The 16,034-nt window shown below is 38.4% G+C and overlaps 1 protein-coding gene across 5 annotated transcripts in view; it reads left to right on the top strand.

The window, feature by feature from the left end:
* Positions 1-16,034, top strand: part of peak1 (pseudopodium-enriched atypical kinase 1) — a 98,177-nt gene that overhangs the window by 34,667 nt on the left and 47,476 nt on the right. The window contains exon 1 of one of the 5 annotated variants that reach the window (XM_037106648.1): positions 10,799-10,820. The exons of the other annotated variants lie outside the window; for them this stretch is intronic. The gene's annotated coding sequence lies outside the window, so the exon portion shown is untranslated. Of the gene's footprint in view, positions 1-10,798; positions 10,821-16,034 lie in introns of those variants that run through there. 5 annotated transcript variants of the gene reach the window in all.

Raw genomic sequence — 16,034 nt, 5'->3', positions numbered from 1 at the left:
AGATCTGCTACAATCAGCCTGGAGCAGGGAGCTAACAAGAGCAAACTTTACAGAGGGCATTATTCTATACTTTGCAATCATGACACTCTTCTATCTTTCCTGTCATCCCTCCCTTATCCTCTGTTCACCTCTCCTTATCTGCTGTTGATAGGAACTCATTGTCTTTGCTCGGGGTGTTCATTTCTCTCTAAAATTTGCCCTTGTCATGAAAGTTGATGCAAGAAGAGAAGATTTTAGTGAATGCTGTGCCAGGGATTTCTTTGAAATGTTTACAGCTTGTAGAGGAGCAATGTTCAACTAAGGTGCAAAAATTAGAAATACTCTTTCTTAAATCTTCTGATAATGACAGTTGTTCCACTCTTAACATTTGGAGGGTGTAATGCATATGAAGTTTGTGAAGAGGGGATCTCTCACAGCAAGAATGTTTAGAAATAACTTCTATCAAATGCTATATGTTTATAATCCACATAAACTTCTCAAGATGCAGAGTCAGCCGTGCATATGTTTTTATGTGACAGCAAGTTACTAGTGGCTTATTTTACTTAACAACCATATTTTCTGTATATAATCATCTAGCAGCAGCTAACTTCTGCTGAAAGTTATGACTTTATGTTATTTTGCGTTGTCATACACTTCTCAGCAAAGCTTAATAAGAGAGGACTTGTCTTATAACTTAGAAACTTCATTTGTATTTTTTTCTCGCTACTGACCTACTACTGACTAATTGCTTTACCACCAAGTTAAACATTAAACATATAACCCTGAATAAGTCAACTCAATGATTAAACCAGAAGCATCTGCTAAATGTCAACACTGAAGCAAGCAATATATAAGATGGAGTCAGGATCATCATTCTTGCAGGAGGGAAACAAAACTGTCTTGCCATCTATCTGTTGGGAAGACGTGAGTAAACAGTCATCTTTGAAAAAAACAACATTTTGTTGAGCCATGTGTTGATATAAAGACAGGAGTTATCCCACATCCACTGACTGAGCAAAACAGAGGCCATGTTTAAAAGACACTAACAACAGACCAACGTTGAATGTTTCCATGTGAAAAAGCCAAGTAGCTTTTATTTATGTGATGGCATTCGGTGTAACCCAGTGAATGTTGATGTGTGATTCATCAATATTGTCTGGTCTGATGCTGATATATTGCTGACAGGTTTTCAGGCAAGTGACAGTATCAATCCCTGTTAAATCAGCCCTTACAAAATGCTAACAGATTACAGAGCAAATCTGGATCTGTATGCAGGAATGAGAAATGATACGTGGCAATGACTGATAATGACAGCAAAGGCTGATGTAGAATTACGGTGCTCATGCACACTCACAGATTTCTCCTGTATTCTTAGTTTGTACATATTTGCTTTTCCTTTTTGATAGTCAGCTCAATGGCTCCCCAATTCCTGCCTAAATAGAAATTCTTTAACAGACACACTTGGCCTCCCACTTTGGTAAAGTTGTTATCATGCAATATATTTGAAAGTCAATTACAATCAAATGTGTTAGGTGCCCAGTGACACACTGGATGGAAAATTACCCAAATGGTGTAGAAAGCACTAGTCAAGTTCAGGATGTTATCTACCTAGAAACAAAGACTTTCTGCTCCTGTCTCTAGTGGTTTGCTAAGTTGGAGTTGCCCGATGGAGAGACAGTGAGGCAGAGAGATGGTGACAACGAAGGCAGGGGGGTGGCAAACAGACACTGAAATGTAGTAACAGATCTTTGCACCTTTGTCACCGAATTAAGTTTAGAATATGAAATACAGCATCACTTTAGCGGTCTTAACATCTAATGAGGCTCAGCTGGTATCACTAGGAAATGTCACTTCTCTTGAGGGGTTACAGGTGTGAGTAGTCCAGTTTGAATTTAATTTATGGTGTTCTGTGGCCGAATGAATATACCATGTTGGGTTCTAAGGTAACTGTTGCTGAGTCTCACTATCATGACTTGCACTTGTATTTCTTACTACCAGATATGATCCTGTTGTATAATGCATAAGTGAATTGTGAACTAGTTGTGAAAATATTGCTGCAACTTTGCTGCTGACCTTTTCCCATTCCTCACCTTTTTAATAAAAAAAAAAAATTGTTTAGTAAATTGGAAAAAAAGATGTTTTGTCCTTTGGGTATGAAAAGTTTGAAAAACTGAAATTAGTTTTTTCAGTCAATTTTATTTTACTCCAGGTCATCCTGTATCATGTTAAAAAACAAGATTAATTTAATTAATCAAAAAATGTATACAAAGTCCATTTGTATAGATTCTTTAGGGAAAGTATTTTGATTTGAGAAGCACTAACATTTTCAATTAGTCATTAGTATATGGCAGCTAAAACAGGTAAGGAGACAACAGAAGGGAGAATGAATAGGATGCAAAACATGCACATAACCAGTTTAAACTATTAGAATTCCCTCTTGATCTGGCTGAACTTTCAGTGGACCTTATTGGAGTTCCCTTGTTTTCTCATAGGGCAGCCAGTTTTTGAGCCTTTCCACATGTGTGCATACTTAGACAGTGACTCAGTATTTTATGGTCACATATTGATAGCGCACCATTTCATCACTTTCACCACTTTATGTTCTCTACTCAGATTACGTTATCAAATATCCATCTCTCCTGCATATTTTATGACACAATGCCTTCCTCTGGCGCGCTGAAAATATGTTAAGGCTGATATGTCGTGGTTGCGCTCTCTAATGATGGCCTTTGCCATTAAAGTAGGAAGGATTCTTGGATTTTGTCATTGTTACTATTTAATAGGATCAAATGGCCTTCTGAAATATTAATTTTAAATCATTGCTGGGCTCTTGAGAAGTAAAATCTCAGTGGCTAGTGAGTTGAACTACCTTGTTAATTATGTATAATGGTGACATACATGCAATGTAAAACATCTATCCAGTTTAGCAGAAGAAAAATAAATCACACTCCCTATATTTATCTCATCAGCATCCTAATTTCTTGTGTGGGAAATGAATGGCTTTAGACTGCATGGTTATTGTAGTAACGCTGTTATACAACTGAAGAAAAGATGCCTACAGAGTTATAGTACCACTAAAAGTTTTATTCATATACAGTTAAGGACTATTCAGTTATTAGGTATGAGGTTCTCTGGAAAACAAACAAAGCTCAGTCTTGTACTATCACCAGGCTGTAACATCCATGTAGTTTCTTGAGCATGGCAACATTACAGTTGTTGTTCCTTTCCACTAGCATACTTGTACAGCATATTTATATGTGTTACAATTTCAGACTTACCTGTTATTTTCCTAGAGGCTGTCTCCTTTTTGTTCCTTCCATGCATTCAACTTATTTTTTACTCCATATGCATGGTGGGAGCAGCTCTGTTCACATCTTTCCATCAACTTTGTTTGCATTAGCAACAATTCCAATTTTACATTCAGTTTGACCCTGAAGGATAATATGTCAGACATTTGTTGAAGTAAAATAAAGAACATTAATAATAACCTGTCAAGTTGTAGTAAGATAATAATGTTATTTCAGAGTTTCCTGATTTTGACCAGAGCTTCCTGAAAATCACAATGAAGACAGGGTGTGTTTTTAGAAACATTAACAGTTTCAGGGCAGCTATGATTATTGCAGCTCACCAATGAAAGAAAACCAGGCAGTTAGTTGAAATGTAAAGCACAGAGTATTGCTGTTTACTGTTTGAATTTAAGTGTATTTACCATTCAAAAGTGTAAAAGCTTAATTCTGCAAGCGGTTTTGTCATCAGTCTTAAAGTATGCAGGAGTGTTCAAGCAACCCAATCATCAGATCAAAATGTTTGCAGTTAAAATTCCTGCAAACCACTGATGCATTCACATTTGTGTGTGTATTTGTGTGTGTGTGTGTGTGTGTGTGTGTGTATATATATATATGTGTATATATATATATATATATATATATAGATCTATATATATATATATATATATATATATATATATATATATATATATAATAATAAATATATACCTGAATGTCATAGGGAGAGGTGGTGGTGGGGGGGTCGAGTTAAAGGACAGAAGGCTGCCCAGCCAGTCACTGCCGTTTGAGACTATGTGAAACCACTGAATATTTGCTAAGGCGACCTCAATTTCCAGCTGTGTTTGTGGTGACAAAAACTGATATTTTTGAAGAAAAGTTGTGAAATGTCAGATGTGCATGTAGCAACCAAAACAGTTATTTTAAGCCAATTATGATCTTTTTTTAACCCTAACAAAGCGATATTTGTGCACAGTATTGTCACAACATTGAATAGAACATTTTACCTTATCTGTGATTTGCAGAAACATAACTTGCCAACCTGTATTCTGGGTGATTGGGTTGGTTCAAGAGATTCTCTTTGTCCTACTTGACATGCATAAAGGCTGTCTGCAATTGAATCAGAGCTTGCCCAAGCATCACTTGCACACTGTCCTCCAATCTTATTGTGGATTGCATTTCATACTTCTCTCCTTGGTTTTACAAACAAGCCATCTACTGAGTGAACTGCGTCTGGTCAGTTTGTCATGCTGATGTACAGTGTGTGAGCACTAGACAAGGGTTTTGCATGTCAACAACCTTTTAGCTTGATTGCAAGACCTACCCTCTCCAGCCCATAAGAGTTCATGCTCACCACTTACAGGAAATGCACACCAGAGTGCATAACATTTATTAACTGTCTTAAAGCATCTACAAACACTTGTCAAGCACCAAACTGTCCTAGTTCAACTTGGCTGGTGTAGCACATTGCCAACTCAATCACTGTGCTTTGAATTATTATACACTCTATGTTCATATCGGACATGTGTATACAACTGGATTCACTGAGGAGAAGCGGATAGTGGGCAGAGATATAGCTGATGGTTACACATCTGCTTAAGTAGTGACATTTTCAGCAGAATGTGTTGAAGCTGTTACCATTTTTCACTATAGTTTTTCTTTTGTCTCTATAGAATGATATTAAGTTTTTCACTTTGATTGCGTGATTAAACACATGGCAAAAATCTGCGGCTGAAATTGCAAATGTTATAGTAATTGTAGATATCTAACATGATTGTAATGTGAAAAAATATATATATTTTTGAGAATTTTCACTTCCGTCAGTATTAATTGCAGAGCTCAGTGCAAAAAAAACTATTCAGTGCTTTGCCATTATCACTTTCAGTCACCCGGCTCCCCAAGCTCAACCTCACTGACGCAGAAGCCCTTTCGTATGCTTTGATCCTGTTAATAATTATTTGCCATGCAGCTGAAGAAGGAGGGCAGATTGAAAAAGCACCAGAATGCTAGTCACTGATAGTGGAAATGAGAGAGAGAGAGGGAGCTTAAGACTTGGAACAATTTGTGGTGTGGGAGTTTCAACAACCCTGTGTTGTCCTTCCCAGACATTTCCACTAAATATGAAAAGGCAGAGAATGGCCTCAAGGCTTCATCTATAACTGTCAGTAGATGCCAAAGGACAGCAGTCCTGCCCTGGATAAACAACAGTTGAATTTGCAACCTATTTTCTCCTGTTTTCCCCTAAACTTTTGGAAAAATAGGTTAGGTGTTGCTGATTAGAATACATCTTTCACTGTCATCCTCCATACCATTTATTTTCCTCTATTGCTGATGTCTTTTTGATGAATTCTGAGTGCCTTATCACATCCCTGCCATCCTTTGCTTTTGGAAAACGTTTCCCTCCTGTACTGGCTCCTTATCTAGCGTTGCTCTGGATGGGCTCACACCAGAACTGGAATCAACATCCCTACTGGTCTGCTGGCAAGGTTGAAAAAGGAAAGCATTGGCTTGGGGGAGAAAGTGAGCCAAGGAGCTCAAATGTTTCTCCATCCTCCTCTCTCCACTGGGGTCAGAGATAGATTACTATGACATTCTTACATTTCGCCATAGATACTGGAGCTCATACTGGTCTCTTGTTAGCTGCTGGGGTCGTGATCAGAAAGCTAAAAGGTCTTCATGTTTCTAATGGGAGGCAGGAAGCTAATTATTTGATGCAGGATGTGTTAAGTGTATGTACAGTATGTAATCTGCTGCTGTGGGACCTCTCAATCAAAACAATGATAGCTTGATTATGTCTAGAAGCATCATGGCAGCTGTGTTTATCCAACATTGCCCGTGAAAACCTATCTACGTGACTGAGGTAGAAATATTCACAGCTGAGGTGATGTTCACAGCTGAGGTGATGTATTTAGTTATGTTCACAGACGTCCTTCCTCACTCTCTGACATACAGTATCATTTGGTGTTTTGCATGCTTTACAGGAAGTTACAGTGACAAGTGAGCAATTGAAACACTGTTACATTGAATAAGGTTATGGATATCTCAGGGTCTGAACATTTAAGTTAAGATTTTGTACATAACTCAACAAAAATAGTAGTTGAAACATTTTGATCTGGATCTCATTCATTCATGGAAGCTAAGCTGGTATACATAACTGCATCCATATATCCCATCCAATCATGACTCACAAACAGCCCAAAATAGAAGACTCATAATTATTCCTTTTCTTCCTTCCTTCCCTACACTCAAGCAGGATTTGTAGTTAGCTTTAGAGACATGTAACCAACCTAGCTATGATCTATGGCGGAAGAGCCGTCTACTAAGCTTCACTCCATTCTCTCTCTTAGTTTTCATTGAAAACAAAGCTAAATGAGAAAATGTATTTATTGAGATTCTGTGTTAATCACCTTTGAGAAAGAAAAATGGACAAGTATCAGAATCAGAATTCCTTTATTTATCGCACAAACAGGGAAATGTCTGTGTCACAGCAGCCCGAGGACAGTAATATTAACAATTAACAATAGGGAAACAGTAAAAAATCAACAATATGATAAAAAAGACTCATATTCATAATATTGTACAGCATGAACAGTGTAATTGTAAACAGTGTGGCAGTACTCAGATTTCTCACTTAGTTTATCGCTGTGGTGATAGCATGTCCGAGGAAGTCTGCAGGTAGGGCAGCTGATGGTGAAGGACTGTCAACATATGTTTGAGGGCAGTGGTAAAAAACAGCTGTTGAGTGAGGATTCAGTGGTGTTTGTTTGCATCTCAAAATGACATGACAGCAGTATTTATACAAAGAGAAGTGCTTCACATACAAACATGCAGCTAACATTTACAGATGAAAGGCAGTAAACCTTAATGACAGGTTGGCCATACATAATGGTGCCTAACCACAGGCACTTACCTGGGAAGCTATCTGACATTAAGTGTGGACACAGACTGTTTATAATGGTTGACTCATGGCATTGAAAAAGTCAGTGATGATTCAGAATTTACAGGTGACCCTTCCCTGATGAAATGGGGAAAAAAATCTGCATGAAGTCATTTGGATTTTTTCAGCATCTTGAGATTTGTTTTATCACTTTGGGAAATAGCTGAAAAATTACTCAACACTTCATAAAAAATTATATATGGCAATGATTAAAGTCAAATGTGAAACAAAACATCATTAAAATGAAATACTTGTTGGTTGCTGAGATACTGTGGGTTACAAAGTTGTGATGCAAAAATGATTATTCCTACTAATCATAAATCATATTGCAATCATAACATCTGTTAAAATGGCAGTGTTGTTTATTATTTCCTACATGGTAAAACTGTACTTTGGGCTGTAAAATAACAGTCTGTAAAATAGATTTTACATGTGTTTATATATCTAGAGTATAGAATTAATCTTCAAGCATAATAAGATATCATCACTGTCTACAGTGGTCACGTGGAGTGATCGGATCAGTAATATTTTCAAGGAGCTGTGCTTAATCTGATCCCTGAGACAGAGGAGCTTCAGCGACCACAAAGGCTACAAAAGAGTTCAGTGTTATTTTTAATCCATCTCCCGGGAAACTAATGCTTGTGTCAGCAATCTGATTTTCATGAGGACACTCAGATGGATAATTACTGGCAACCCTCTTGCTTGATTTTATCCCATTCCCTTACTTTGTTTTTATCCTAGTGCCTTCCCATCCCCCAGTTTAACCCTCTCCAGCCTCTTCCCATTCTCCACATCTGCCCTCTAGAGATCATCCTGAGAACCCAGTAGTCTGAGAAAGTCTGAGAAATTGCATGGTAGAGTTTTCCTCAGTTGCCTCATTTTGCTGGCTTCATTTTCTGGTATTTTCTCATGTCACAGCTTAGTCATGACACAATGAAGTACCCTGCTATAAATTCCATATTTCATTGGTCATTGGCAGATTTCACTCAGATTGTAGCCCCTCGTAAAATAGTCTACAGTAACTGCTGCGCTCTCGCTCTTTAATGAACTACCTACTAGCCTTTTTCTCACTTTACAACCTATGCCCTTGTGGGTCCTTGGACCATTTCCACCCCACATTGCCCTGTTTTTATTCTGAATCTGGTCCCTGGCCCCTGAGTGTAGGACACATATGGTCCAGATGTCAGCACAGATGATAGGGCCACATAGACCTCATCTCATCATCTGCCAACTGCACTGACATCTGCATGCATAGTACCTTTGTGGTCAGTAGAAAATGGCCTCTTTAAGCTAATTTAGTACCGCTTTGCTACCGTCACTGGAAAAAGCTGTTAGTCATCAACGGCCTCTGTCTTCTTCGTTAGAAATGATGCATAAAAGCTGAGAACCCCTCAGCAAGAATGCCTTGGATTTGTTTTGGTTGTTAAACAGTCATTCATAGCGGCCACCTAATTTGAACATGTAACTGTGGAGGGAGCCCTGGAAAGAAGGCATTTTGGATGTGGAAACTCTGTTGGTTTTTGTTTAGGTTGGTATTATTTCAACAGGCCTTTGAGCTGCGCACATGTTGCCGACAATTTCGAAAATATTGCATCTTCTAGATGTTTGATTTAGCAATGAATGCGCAGCAACTGTAACTGATTAGTATGACATAGATAATCATAGAACTACTAGAAAAGAGGTGCTTGAGGCTCATAATATGAATCAAAATCAACTCAATCTGGTGTTGGTTTTGTTGTCTTGAAGTCAAAAGGATGCACTTGCATCCTTTGAAAGTGTTGCACTAAACACTTTTAATCATACTAAATTATTGTGTTGCATCATTAATGGATGGTTTCTCACTGAGCCTGTTTCGTTTGCTGATAGATAATTTTGACTTTGCTGTCTGTCATTTTGGTTTTTGGTTACGTTATTACAAGCTGGATTTTTGACATAAGTGAGCCATTAAGCCATTGAGCCACTGAAGAGACTGACAGTGTTGATGAGGCCTTACTTAAAAAGTAACTCCACAAATAATACACATTAAAGTACATTTAACGGTCTTGAGGAGTACTACCGTGTATGTGAAAAACTAGTATAAAGCCTTCTGTGGCTTTAGAGGAAGTCACATCTAATCTGATGAATTGCATTGTGGATGACGTAGGCCCCAGGTTTTGAAAAGCAGTCCACTGCTCTCTCATTGCAGTAGTACTCTCCGAGACCTGTAAACACACTTTAATGTGTAAAATAGTGGAGTTGCAAGGCTAGAGATTCCCAAGTTAATGGATATCAGCACTGCTGTGTTAAATCATTCTAAATGTTTGATCTCTGTGAGGGAAAGGAGGAGCATTTGAGTTATTAACTATATTCTTTTAAGGCGGACATTTTGGGATGTCACAGCAGGAAAAGCACATGTGTAATTGATACCATTTAATTAAAACATTTGATTTAGGTGAGCGTGTTCCAGGGTCCTGGTGTCATGCATCACTGGCATCCCTCATGGAGACAGTCAATGGAATTGAGCCATTGTTATGAGATTTGTTTTACATGCGCAATACCTGTGATGGCAAGTCAAAATGTCAGTCATGACAAAGATCTATTACATCCAGTATAAGATTATCACTGTAAAACTAAATATGATTCATATTGTTTGGAATGCTTTTAGGTATTTCCTAAAATAACCAGGGAGATTAAAAATGTTAATAACATGTAGTCTTCTTCACAGTTGTTATGTTTTTTTTCTTTATATCCCACTGAACAACCCTTTGAAGATGTTTTATCTAGTTTCACAGCCAGGGGGTGGAATTGCAGGCCCATGGAGGGTGACACTTGCTCAGACACTGTTATTTGGCAAATCCCCAGAAAAAAAGAAAAATCCTGTCCTTCTGGCTACTGATTTGCTTCACTGGTACATGCCTTGTTCTTTGATAGTAGGAAGAGCAGATCACTTTCTCTGTCTCCACTCACTCCCTTTACAACCCATTACGCTACTGAAATGTCTACTAAATACGTACTAAGCCAGCTGGAGGTTTCCTTTGCTCAGGTCCACATCTATGGGAGGTTGACAGCTGTTTGACCTTGCCCCTGCCTGGAAAGTGAATCGTTAAGAGGCATTATGAAACTGATAGTTCTCAAAGGGAATTCAATCTCACTGGGAGAATTCAGCTTGGACTTGTTCTCTCATTTCATCTATTTTTTATTCTATATCCATTTGCCATGGAATATTCTCAGTGGGCCTGGATGACTTGTCTGTTGTAGTGAGTTGGTCACATGTGGGGTTTAACATAGGTCCAGGTCCATATAGGTCCTGCCACTCATCCTCTTTTCTTTCTTTTCCCTTTTCTTTTACTCTTTAGTCTGTCACTGTAAGAAGCCCCCTTGATTCTATTCTTATCCTGCTGTTTTTCCTACCATACTGGTTAGCTCGTTCTCATTTCTGTAATGTTTTTGCTCCCTCATCGTGGACCACTCTCATACTTGTTCCCTCCCTCTCTCCTCACAAAGCTCCTGAGCCCTCCCTTCCTCCCTCCCTCCCTCTCTGTCTCTCATTCATGCACCAGCAGCATATCGACTACGTTTGTCATGTGCCTCTCTCGCCCATCTGCCTGCCTGGCCACTGATCGGATACACGCCGCTGCTTTGTAAGTAGCTAACCACGTTTTTTTTTGTGGTTTACTCTTCGTCTCCCTCCTCTTAGCTGCTCTTCGAGAAACTCAACAACTGTTGCTGTCTGCTCAGTATGGTTGAGGCTTGCTTAGCATACTGACAGGCTCAGAGACACATGGAGGAGATGGTCACACAAGAGATCCACATAGAAAAAGGTTGTGCAGAGGGACAGATTAGATGAAGTGAAGTCAGGGAGAAGCGGACAAGGGGGAGTCACAAAGCAGCGTATGCATCATTATTAACCTCTCCTGTCTCGAGTGCCAAGTGTTCAGAGCAGGGACTTTAAGCGCTGAAGGGACGCCCTCTAATTAAGCAGGATGAGTGGCTTTGTACAGCCTCACATGTTAATGAGAACACTTGATACACTGGAGTAGTGGCAGTTTTTTGGTCACAGTTTGTTGTTTGTGGAATGTGTCATTGCCTCAGAAATATTTTTTTTTAAACACTACTTTTTATCTGTGCATGAAACTTCTTTCCATTTCCATAAAATCTTTACATCTTCCTGTTCCTTTATATTCTTCTATACAATATTGTAGCAGCTTGTTCTTCTTTTTCTTGTCTATGTGAATATTGAATTTGTATGGAAGCAGCTTCTTAAAGGAACTGTTGTTTTCAGCATGTCTCAGCTGTGTCTCAACAGTCTTTTAATGTCTACATAAAAATTGCAGCCATAACAGTAAATATGTTTAACTGACTGTAATTATGTAACCTATAAGTCAAATAGAGCGAAATGCACACAGAGAATGAGATGATGAATGATTTGGTTCATTTGCTCAAATGTAAAGGAAAAAACTACATACTCTGCAGTGCTTAGAGTACAGTCAAGTTAATACAACTTGATTTGTGGTTTATCTGTGACTATTTTTGCTCTATTGGATAATCCCACCCCTCCTCCAACACGTTTCTTTCCAATCAGCTCTAAGCAGGGGGACACAATACAGACACATCTGCATGTGAGCTAATGCTTTAAGGCCTGACGTGAGAGTGTGTGTGTTTGACTGGATTGAAATCCAGAACAAAAAACACAAATCATCAAAGGGTTATGTCACTGCTGAGTGGTAGTATGGTTAAACCTAAAAGTGATTTTCTTATGTATCAAGTGAAAACCAGATGAGAACATTGTTAAAGTTATTTTTATTATGGATGGGTTATTGGGCTTCTTTTCATACCCTGTTTCATTTTATTTGTGATACTCTGGCAAAGTCCTTTTAAATTTCATAGGTGAAGGTCGTGGGTGATGTTGAAACACAAGAGGTTTTGGATTGAGAATAATACTTCTCTTGGCGTTCTTTTTCTAGTATGATATAAAATGATAAAAATATAAAATGTTTAAGAAAGTGAGAAAAAACTCCTGGATCTATCCCTTTAAAAGTCTAATTTGTTTGATTGCACATCGTTGAGTCTCTATTTTACAAATGGCTTCTCTAACCAGATCATCACCAAAGGTCAACAGGTCTAGACCAGTGGTTTACAAACTTTTGACTTTTGACGAAGCCATACCAAAGGGCAAGCTAGAATCTGAAGGCACACCTGTGTTTGTATCTGTGCAAAATGGCGTTTGTAACATGTCTTATCTGATCACTTTGTATATGTTTATTTTTAGTTCCCTGTTTTTTTGTTGTTTGTTTTTAAGATTTAAAGGGTATAGATTTTACTTCTGTATTTGGAAATCAATGTGTACAAGAAAGGATACAGCCGCACCTTTTTGGAATCATTCATCTACACCAGCCTGAGACCCATCCTCCAAACAAAGTTTCCTGGAAATTGGGTCAGTAGTTTTTGTCTTGTTGACATACCAGCCAACAGACATGGGTGAAAACATGAAAATGTCCAAATTCATCCTGCAGGAAGAAAGAAAATATAATTCTGTAATTTTGCTTAAGTGAAGTGTCTTAAGGTAGGGTGAATTGTTTTTGGATCTGCCCACTCCAGCACACATCTATGTATCTGCACCAAGCCTATCACTGAAAATGCAGTTTAGGTTGAAGATTTGAGATTGAAGGTTGTTATGGAGACAAGGACAAGGTAGAGCATAACGACAGGAAGTAATGATAAAAATGGGTCGAAGCACAACAACCATTCTAATGACTGGGATGGACTGTGTGTGCATATTTATGAAGCTGCCAATAGGGTAAGTTACAGCTGATGGTGACAATTACCTTGTCTGTGTGGAAGCGACTCATCGTCTAAGCTTAGGATCTTGAGTGATAATTTGTCTGTGGTCTTCCACTGAGCCCTGTTGTTGTGTAAAAGCTTCCTGTGTGTCTCTGTACACAACCACAGACTTACTATATATCCAACACACCATATTTAAGAAAAACAAAGGTCATACATCTAGAAACAGGCTTGTGTTGCAATCCCTTCAAACTTAAACTTTTGAAAATAAAGTTCAAAACTGGTGCGATCAATGCCAGTTTCATACTCAAAACATTTTTTTCTTTGGAACATACTGTACTTCGTTAGTACCATTTAGAAAGACAGAAGATTTGATTGTTGTTGTTATGTTGCGTAGATACAGACTAACCTACAAACTACACACACAGTCATTGTCTGACTAAGTGGATGTGGTTACCTGGTATATTTTTCTCGACAGCTGTGTGTGATTGATGGATTATAGTAGTCATGCACCTTAATCCAGATTTCAGGTAGGCGTCCTGCACAATTTAGGTTAATTTACTCAAAGTGTTGTCTGTGCCAACAACAGATAACCATGTTGAATCCTATTTTTGCGTTTCTGGTCTGGTTTCAGTATTCTCTTCTCTCCTTTTTTTTCCACGTGTCTTACAATGGTTTCAGTCATTCCACTATGAGCTATTTGCTCAGCCTCTCTGCAGGCGATGTTAATGACAGTGAGTCAGCAAATTATGCTCAGAGAATCTGGCCATGGACTTGGAAAGGTGAAGGTGGCCTGGGAGTCAGGTGAAAAGCTGCTATATATTTATATAATATATTTGCCAGCAGGGGATCAACATTTTTTCAACAACTGCAAATCAGTACTAATTATGTCATACTGGATCATGCAGACCAAAGATGTATAAGCAGGCAGACATAAACAGATATTTGAGTTAGCTATTGTGTAATTTTCAGCATTCATTTCATCACCAGCATTCACTGCTTGAACATCTTTTGGCCTTTAAATAAACAATTTGTCCAAAAGTTCCTTTCACTTAGCAGTCATAAAAAAACAGTAGGGAGCCTAAGTCACCCATATAGCCTATAGATATACAACAAACTTGCAGACTAAAGCCATACTAGTTAACAGTACAATTGTTTTCAAGCCACCCAGTCATGCTTTGAAAATACAGCACTCAGACAGTCAATTAAAAGCCTGTTTACAGCCAAGTGTGCTGGTCGAAAACTCAAACTGGTATTACCATGTCACAGCAGCAACACAAGCAGTGTTGAGGGTTTCAGAGGAGGCAAACCAATGGCATGCTAGAGCTGTGAGTCCTGTGGAAGGGAATTTACAGGTAGCAGGTGGACTACAGCAACCAGCTGTTGTTTACTTGTTATGAGGAAGCTATTGTGGTCAATTATGTTCACAGAGGCAGGGCCATCTGACAATGGCACCTGCAAACAACAGACTTTAATTTTAAGAGTACTCAAATGTGCAAAACAAACAGTCTTGGACTAATAAACTGGCATCCTCTGAAGAGGAATACCACAACAGAGAGTGGTGGTAAATGAAAGGTGTGATAATCCTAAACTCATCACACAACAATCACAACTAGCTAGATAATCCCCCAGGACAACAGTTCATCATATAGAAGACATCCTGTATCAGGAAAAAATCACATTTCTTTTTCCACATGTGTCTTATTTTTGTTGTTTAAGCCATCTTTTCTGACATTTTACCCATGTAGTTGATAACCATCATCTGGTTATATCCCTAGAATAGAGTCGGGTAGGGCAAATGATCAGATGATCAATCATATTTAGTGTACAAACCCTTTTCTAAACACTTTTTGGAACTATTTTATCTTATTTCTCCTTAGGTGAATCAGGTTGTAACGCAAAATCAGTGGACCCATTCAACAGTTGAGGTCATAACCTTTACCTTTGTATTCTCTCTTCCAAGTGAGTATAGTAAAGTTAGAATTGTTCTTGTGCTTCATTCCCACAGGAGTCTATTTGGGCAATGTTGCCATATCCTGAAAATGTATCGATAGCCCAAAGGAATGATGACCATAACTACAAAAAAACATCCAGCTTGTGCAGAAATGTTCCCAGAAAGGTTCAACAAAGCTGTGGGAGTGCGGGTAATAATTCACTGCATAGAAATTGCACATGGTTGTGAAATAGACCGCAGAATCATTATTAATCTTATTAAGCACTAAAGTTGTTCCATTATCCAAGTGTAGCTGTGTCATATGTTGGTCAAACAATAGTTTGAGCATTCATATGAAGCAGCTAAAAACATGCATGAGCATTGGACTGATGCTTTGTGTCTACACGGTCATTGTTCCTCATGCATTCATGGAAAAAAAAAATAAACAAGAACAAAAATCACATTTATCAGATTTTAAAAAAAAAAACCCTCACTAGACTGAGGAGAGAGGACACCTGCACATAATGAAACCAAATGTAATTTTAATCATAATATAGGTTCACTTTTGCACAAAAACATGTTTATCACTGCAGAAATTCCAAGGATGTTCCCTCCACATTCCTATTTTGTCAGATTCATTTTTCCATTCTAGATAAAATGAATAAGCTCATAAGAAAAACCCAATGCTCTGGAGATGACTGTTTCTATTTTTATCCCCCAACAAGATGCTTCATCCTCATATGAATTAATGCAGAACAGTTTGCAAGATAGAACCACAAACATGCTGGAATGGAATTTTCAAATGGATGGAGCAATTTCAATGCATTCACAGAAAATGTGCTCCCTTCACAGTTGGGACCAAATCCACCAACTGGATTAGGAGAACAGTTACTGTCCAGTTTATTTTCAGCACACAGGATAATAGGACAAGATGGACATGTACATGCTGCTCAGTAGAGGACTGTGTGATTATGCCTTCAGAAAAGCAGTAAAGGCAGCGTAACAACCAGCAGAGGTAGAGCTCTAACCATATTTTCCTAGCTTTTAAATTAACAACTCCCTCCCGTGTGCCTGGTGCACAGGTGGACTTTCAGTTTCAAGTGGAAACGTAAGGCGAGTTGTTGGTGTTTTTAAGGAACTC

The sequence above is a fragment of the Acanthopagrus latus genome, chromosome 8 (genome assembly GCF_904848185.1).
Source record: "Acanthopagrus latus isolate v.2019 chromosome 8, fAcaLat1.1, whole genome shotgun sequence".
In the NCBI taxonomy this organism is placed as follows: Eukaryota; Metazoa; Chordata; class Actinopteri; order Spariformes; family Sparidae; genus Acanthopagrus; species Acanthopagrus latus.
This window is presented reverse-complemented; position numbering and strand designations above follow the sequence as displayed.